The sequence below is a fragment of the Lepidochelys kempii genome, chromosome 9 (assembly GCF_965140265.1).
Source record: "Lepidochelys kempii isolate rLepKem1 chromosome 9, rLepKem1.hap2, whole genome shotgun sequence".
In the NCBI taxonomy this organism is placed as follows: domain Eukaryota; kingdom Metazoa; phylum Chordata; order Testudines; family Cheloniidae; genus Lepidochelys; species Lepidochelys kempii.
Genome location: NC_133264.1, coordinates 5,546,788 through 5,554,232, shown reverse-complemented (window position 1 = coordinate 5,554,232; position 7,445 = coordinate 5,546,788). Strand labels below are relative to the sequence as shown.

General features: G+C 58.7%; 1 long non-coding RNA gene across 1 annotated transcript; it reads left to right on the top strand.

The window, feature by feature from the left end:
- Positions 1-806: 806 nt before the first annotated feature.
- LOC140917061 (uncharacterized) lies at positions 807-5,564 on the top strand. Its single transcript, XR_012160705.1, has 2 exons — positions 807-1,009; positions 1,937-5,564. It is a non-coding gene; the product is annotated as an uncharacterized lncRNA (long non-coding RNA).
- The last annotated feature ends 1,881 nt before the right edge of the window (positions 5,565-7,445 follow it).

Sequence of the window (7,445 nt, the reverse complement as noted above, 5' to 3'; positions counted from 1 at the left end):
AAAGCCTTATGCTACAAGCACACCTGACGGTGTTTGACAACCCGCAGACAAATAAAATAGACAAGGGCTGACGGTGCAGGTCCCCAGTCCTGCAAACATTTCCTGTGGGCGTAACTGAAGGATGGGAGTTGGCCTATGGACTTCAGTGAGAAGCCTCGTGTATTTCAAGTTCAGTTAGAGTATGTTTGCAGGATCAGGGCCTTAGCGGAGAGGTGATGAGACAAAGAAAGAGACACAGGGAGGAAACAGGCCACGCAACAGCACCCAAGACGGGGAGGCCATGGTGCTGGTGGAGAGACTCCCCACTACGGAGGGCTTAGTGAGATCCATGTCAATATAGCGAGGAGAATTCACCTAGGAAATTTGTCTCAGTTCTCTGAGGACAGGACAGAGTGGCACCACATGGATGAGTGAGGAAAAACCTTCTGGGGATGAAAAGACGTAATCCCAGAAGCACCCGTACTGAAGTATTTTCAGATGAGCAAAGAGCCTAAGATCTCAGTCGATAGGCACTCCTGTGGGCCAGGATTATGTGGGTGTTGTACCCCCATCACAGGGCAGCGGCCGGTGTCTCCTGACTCCAGCAGCTATCCTTACAGGGGCCGTGATGGGAACAGGGGTTATAGCTGTAAGATCAGGAGTTGGCTCGGAGCACCCCCTCCCAGCACTCAGGGAGGAACAGGGTGGTCCCAACTTGGGTTGTGACCCCCAGGCTGAGAAGCTGCTGTAGCGAGAGATTTTACATAGTTGCGTGGCCTGCTGACGCTGAGACAACTCTTAAATATTTCCTGCTGGTGCCTATGTATTGCGATTTCACTTCTCCACGGCACGCCCCTGGCAAGTCTCCAGTGTGCGCCAGGCTGTGCCCTGCAGGGCTGTGTTTGTTACAGTGGATATAGCGGTAGGACCTGAAAATGAATCAAGCCCGTTAGGGCTGCAGCAGAGACCTCTGAGTAGCTGTCTAACTTCACCCCCAGCCCTTGGTGACCTGTGCGCGGCGGAAAGAGGCGTAAGGACGGACGGTTTGCTTGAATTTGGGATTTTAGCCCCACGGCTGGCCTTAGTGGTATCTAAACCCCCCTCCATTGTCCATGCTTGGGAGCTGCCAGCTGGCCTCCTGAATCTCAAGGCAGTCATCCCTTAAGCCCTGATGTTTGGACCCTTTCTGTTCTGGCGGGTTGGGCACCTTCATAATGCCAGTGCTAAGCCTGAGCTACAGAATTCTGATCTGGATCTGGGCCTGGCACACCCCCTCCGCCCCCCAGTGTTCTGCAGAGCTCAGAGCTGGGGGCTCAGTCCAGACCTGTCTCATGAGAACAGCTCAGCCTGCTCTTGTGGTGCGGGACGGCCCAGGTGGGGCTTCTGCTGGCAGCTTTTCCCCGAAGTGAAGCACTAATTTGGTTATCAAAGTTCCCCTGCAAAGCAGGCTCCCTGCTTCTGCCCCGGATGGGGACGATTGACTCAGCACTTGTCAAGGGCACCAGAAATCTTTAGGTCAGAGCCTCTCTGTTTAGTCCCGACCAAATGACCCCCCCTTGGTAGTGCCTCAGTGGCCATTTGCCTCAGCTAGCGAGGGCTGAGGCTGGCAGCAGGAGGAACCAAAGCTGAGCCCATCTGGCTTCAGCAGAAAGCATTGCTACACCCAGGGGAGCCCCCCCAGGCAGGTCCCAGGCTCGCACAGCAGAATTCAAGCCCTGTTCACACCTGCACAAAGGCCCACTGGGGGCCATTCAGGTGACGATGACACTTGTGTCAGGTTGAAGCTAGCACAGGATCACTGACAGCAGCACTGGAAATGCCAGCTCCAGTTATAAATAATACTTGGCACTTCTCGAGCCCCTTCCAGTACTGGCACACAAGGCATGTTGTTGAATTAAGCCTTGCAACCTTCCTCACCTTTACACGACAGGTCAGTATTATTACTCCTGTTTTACAGATGGGGAAACTGAGGCACAGAGGCAGTCCAAGGTCACCCGGGGAGTCTGCAGCACAGCTAGGCTCTGTGTATGGTAATGACTAGACTGTGCTTCCTAACTGCCACTGATCCCAGAGAGGGATGGACACCCACCCCCCACCCCCAGGATTCTGCCTGCAGACTGTACATCCAGACGTGGCTGCCTCTGAGACCCCACCCAGCTCCTCACAGAGAAGGCCAGAAACCCACTGCAGGAAAATGACCATGTGGGTTCAGTGCTGCTGATTCGAATGGATGGTGCGATTTCCTTCCCAACCCACTACCCCAGTGCCGATGGGCAGTTTAAGCCTGGCATGTATGAGCAGAAACCTGTGTTCTCTGGAAACCCTGCTCCGAAAGTGACAGGCGGTTCCTGGCTGAAGTGAAACTGGTGTGCAATGTGTCTGTTCGCTCAGCCACCTGGATGGCCCTCCCCAGCTTGCAGGCCCTCACTTTCTTTCCTGTGCCATATCTCCTGGGAGCAGCTGGTCAGATTCCAGAAGGGGCCCCGAGAAAGTCATCTGCGGGTAACACATGGCCCCCGGAGGAATCATCCAGCCGTATCGCTCTGCTTGCAACTGGGCAGGGCTCGTTATCGGCAGGAGAGTGGGGCTGGATCCAGAGCGCCTAGGAAAAGCACCACTGTTCCCTGGAACTGAGCACACTTGACCCCCACCCCGGCCTGTGGCATGAGGAGATTGTGACGGGTCCTGCAGTTGCTATCACACTGCGGTGCCAGCCGTGGCTGCAGGGAGGCCTCCCTCCGCAGGGCCGGATTCTGCTCTCGCCACAGTGCAAAGCCGGGCGACGCGTCTCTCCCCGGCCCAGCGGGCTCAGAGAGAGGCGGTGGCCAGAGCAGAGCCCTGCATGAGGGAATTCGCTCCCCTCTTGGTCCAAAACAGCCCGACTCAGCGACCGTGGCCCCTCATTTCACACTGTAGGGCCTGGGTGTGCGCAGGGGGCTGAGATCTCAGGCTGCCTCCTTGAGTCTGGAGACGCTGCTGATTTGCTGTTACTGGGTCATTAATAAAATGAGATGACGGGCCCCCAGAGCTCCGCAGAGGGGCTCTGCTCCCCTCTGTGTCAGCAGTGGTGCTAACCCAATAAACAGACTCACTCCAGAGTGACCCTGGCAGGACTGAAAGCAGCAGCTGGCCCTCCGCCCCTCTCTCCGGGAGCTTGTCACTTCCCCGCCAAGTCACCCCCCCGGCCAGCCAGCCAGCCTCCTCCAAGTGCCAGGAGCAGTAAAGGCTGGGGGGGAGGGGGAGATGGCAGAAACCACCTCGCACTGTGGGGTGCCCATCCCGCCTCCAAGCCCGAATCGGGCTGATGGTACCTGTGCATGTTTGGAGGGACCAGCGGGGTGCACTGCGCTTGGAGGCCAGCTTCTGCTGCTCCCTTAGGACTCGGGAGGACACCCCACGTCTCTGTGATCTGTGCAGATGGACTCTGTGCAATGCCAGACGGACTCCCGGGCCAAGTGCCCCCGGTGTAACAACGGCCCCAGTACAATGACATGGGGGTGGGGAGTGGATTTGCATCAACTCCATGTCTCCTGTGACAGCTCGACCCTAGCTCTTGCTCTCGCTCATTGACACTGGATCCCATGGCCAATGCCGCCTGTTACTCCACCCCTGGAGCGAGCCGGTCTGCCAGGCCATCACCCCCCAGCCTTCATCCACACTCGGTTGCCCTAGCGGCTCCCCGTGGCTTTGTAGCTGCCCCGCTGCAGCCCGTCTGACTACAGGGCTGGAGCAGTGTCTCCTCATTCACACTCGGCGGCACGTGGCACATTTGGGGCACTGTCAAAGATGAGCTGGGGTCAGTCTGAATGAACTCCCCTGGCCTAGATGCAGTTACTCTGGATTGGCACCAGTGTAACTAAGACCAGACTTTGGCCCTTTGATGCCAGCTCAGCTCTTGGAAAAGACACCCTGGAGAGTGGGCAAAGCCCTCACAAACCTGCTGCAGGGGGCGGATCGGTTGTTCCACCCTCTGAAATGTCTCTGCCCCTGTGAACTGACGATCAAGCGAGACCCACAGTGGTTTGGCATGAGCAGGTTCCCCTGCCCAAAGCCAGGATCCTAGCCTGACATGATTCCCTTTTGAGGAGTTTGCGGCCATACGGCAGTCTCCTCTGGTCGGAGGTTCACACCTGTACTTGGACAATTCAGTCCTTCGTTGAGAGGGCTCCCAGGTTCCTTGTTCTCGCTGAGGTCTTGCATAGCAGCATCTGTGAGTCAGGCCTCTGCTAGGCTAGGACACTCCATCCCATCCTGGGACAGAAAGACCTGGCCTCGGTTGCATACACCTGCCCCACCTCGGTGCTGGATGACAGCAATGCGATACACCTGGGCATGCAGCCAGCCGCCCTTAGGAAACGCCAGCTTGTCCTCAGAGCTGCAGCTCAGCTCAGGAACACAGGTGCTGCAAGGACATCAGAGCAGGCCACTCCCTAGAATAGAGAGTCAAGTTCAAGGCCTCAGTCCTTAACTTCATGGTGCCCAATGGCCGGGGCCCAGGATGTCTAACGGAGCCAATGAAGAGTGGGGTCGACAACTCTCCACCATCAGGGGACATTTGTCCAGGGGACAGAGCTTCCTTGGGGGCCGGCCCCCGGCTGTGGAACGAACTCCCTCAGGAACTAAGGTGCATCACAAACCTCCCTGCTGCCTGCCCCAAGGACCAGGGGCGTGCTGAAGACGGTGCAACATCACTTAGTCTCACTGCTGAACTTGGCTGATGTGGGGTGAAAATCCCACTGGGCACGGGGCCAGCATCCCACAAGTCCTTCCTGCGCCCCAAAGGCGACAGAGGCGAGGCCAAGTGAGCGAACGGCATGTACTTTACCGACAGTTGGCCGTCCCCGCTCACACCCGCTAACTGACGTGTAACTCACAATGCCAGAGAGCCGCACTGGTGCTGGATGGCCTACGCGTCGCCTGTCCCCCACAAGCAATGCCTGGCTCAGTCCTGGCAAACTCACAGCAGCAAATACGTTGCCTCCACAGAGGACAGCATGGGAGGTCTCCACTGAAAGTGTGTGACTTATCAATGTTCATGATCACAGTGTGATGTGTGTACGGGTAATCGTTAAGAATAAGGTCACTGTACTGAATTTTATGCCCATACAGTCTGAAGGTTAAAAGGAGTCCCCAGGCAGTGATATCACTTGGTGATGGTCTAGTCATGCGGGATGGGGTTGCCGGTGACGTAACATACAGCTCAGTTGTCTACCCTGGCCCCATCCCCGAACAGCCAACGGAAAACCATCAAAGCCAACATCAAAGGCGCGAAACCACTTGGAGGTGAAAAGGAAACGTTGCACCCGACAGAGGGCCCCTTGTGTGTGACTCGGGACGAAAGCCTGTTTCAGTAGCACACCGAGTGGGGAGAGGTCCTCTGCCCCCATTCATGGAGGAGGCAGCTCGCTGAGCGGGGCTGTTCAATGACCATTTGGATCCTGGTTCCCATGAGGCCAGCCAGCTCTGCAACAGCCTGAACGTTGTGGGGAAACCTTTACGAGCTAGGAAAGGGAACTATGGCTAAGTGTAGGGCCTAGTTCGCGGTGGGTGATTTTGTTTTGCATTGTAGCCGTTTGTTTCCATCACTCTCTCTTGTTTCGAGTGGAATCTCCTTAAATAACCCTTTGCTGGTTTCATTACCAGCGTTGAGTGTCCCACAGGAGCTGTGGGCTAAGGTAAAACTGGGGCACGCTGCTCCCCTAGGGGCAGAGGATCTGGGATTTCGGTGATTAGCTGGTGTCAGGGGCTGGGTAGCACAGGGAAGGGATTCAAGGGGATTTGGGGAGTAGGGTCACCCCTTGCTGGCAGGGCTGGGCTGGCCTAGCCCAGAGGAGATTGCTTGAGTGGCTGAAAGGCAGGCGGGGTTAGGGAGCTATCACAAGAGAGATGCCCTCAGGCTGGAGGCAGTTGAGGGAACAGGGTGACTCAGTCCTGGGTACCCCGAGCTCCGTCACACTCCCCACTCCACACGCGCCCCATCGCCAAGTGGGTAACAGAGGCTGGATGCTGCCGGGGGCACCCAGCCTGAGGCTGGGAAGGCTGCGAACCTCTAGCAGGAGACGTCTGGTGAAACCAGCTTAACAACCAACCTACCACTGGGAGCCTGGCCCAGTGAGGGCCCCCCCTCCCTCCCTGCAATTCTGGAGCAATGCCCGGGCTGGGGAAGACGAGGCTGCCTGCCCAGCGCAGAGGAGCTGGAAAGCGGAGTGCGATTCCAGTGCCCGAGGTGCCTCCTCCCTGCCAGCCCCGCCTGCCTGCGCACACGCCCGCCAGCCACTGCAGATAAAGGAAGCTGTTCACTATCGAGACACAGGGCATGTGGGGAGGGAAGGGGGCTGGCAGCAGTTCTGGAGGGGGGGGTGGGGTGAGGCAGGAGGTTCATGCCACAGGCTGGATCCTACACCTGCTGAAGTTAATGGGAATTCTCCCTCTGGCTTCCATGGGCCTCGGATCAGGCCCTGCCTGGGCTGGGGCCGTCTGGTGCCTGCAGGCAAAGGGCAAGGCACGCCCAGCTCCTGCAACCACAAAGCTAAGCCCAGATCCCCCAGCGGCTGCAGGCTGCCCTAGCTGGGCTGCTGTCAGCTGACGCCAGCTGCGGGTCTGGCCCCAAGCCCTTGGCTCCCTAGCGATTACTCTGGTCTCTGTAGCGTTGGCTGCGTGGAACTCGCTGTACCCAGCTCCAGGGATCTGGGTGTGAGGCCCAGTGGGACCCTCCCGCGTGTGTAAGAACAGCCTCTCCAGCTAGCTTCCCTTCCTGCGCAGGGCGACGCCGGGGGGTGGAAGCTTTGCCACCCTCCGGCCCACGGGACACGTGTTGGGCTAATGGGCAGCCAGGTTCTGGTTGGCTCCCGTGCCGTTCCTACGGAGCACGGCTCGCTGGGGCCCGCAGCGTCCCAGGTGTTGCCGGCCCACTGCTTCAGGGTAGCGCTCAGGCCTGCGGAACGGGCCCAACTCATCACAGGACTGGTGAAGCGGCACCTGCTGCCGCGAGATCCTCAGCCCACCTCCAGCGCTGCTGCCACAGCCCACGCCAGGCAGGCCCCCCCGTAAGCTGAGCCCTGCGGGGAGGGAAATGAAACCCAGAACCGGGAACAGAACTGTTGTGATGAACGGGTGGAAACTGCAGCACGCTCCCCGCAATGACTCAGCCCAGGGCACTGGCGACTGGGCCGCTCCTGGCCTGCCACGGCTGCCCCCGTCTCTGCCCTACGTGATCAACGGGACCCCCCCCCGCGTTGGTGCTCCAGAGCCCCCCCTGGTCCCCCTCAGCCAGAGAGGAGTGGCAGATACGTGACTCAAGCCAATCTCTCTGGCCACCTGGTGCCACCCCGCCCCTGCCTCTGGGGCTGGATGAGCTGCCTATGCAGCTCCCCAGAGCCGGGAGTGAGACACGAGGAGTGCCAGGCAGAGCAGTGCCACGCACTAGCTGCCAGGGACCCGGCGGGGGGGCTGAATTTTGCCCTGCC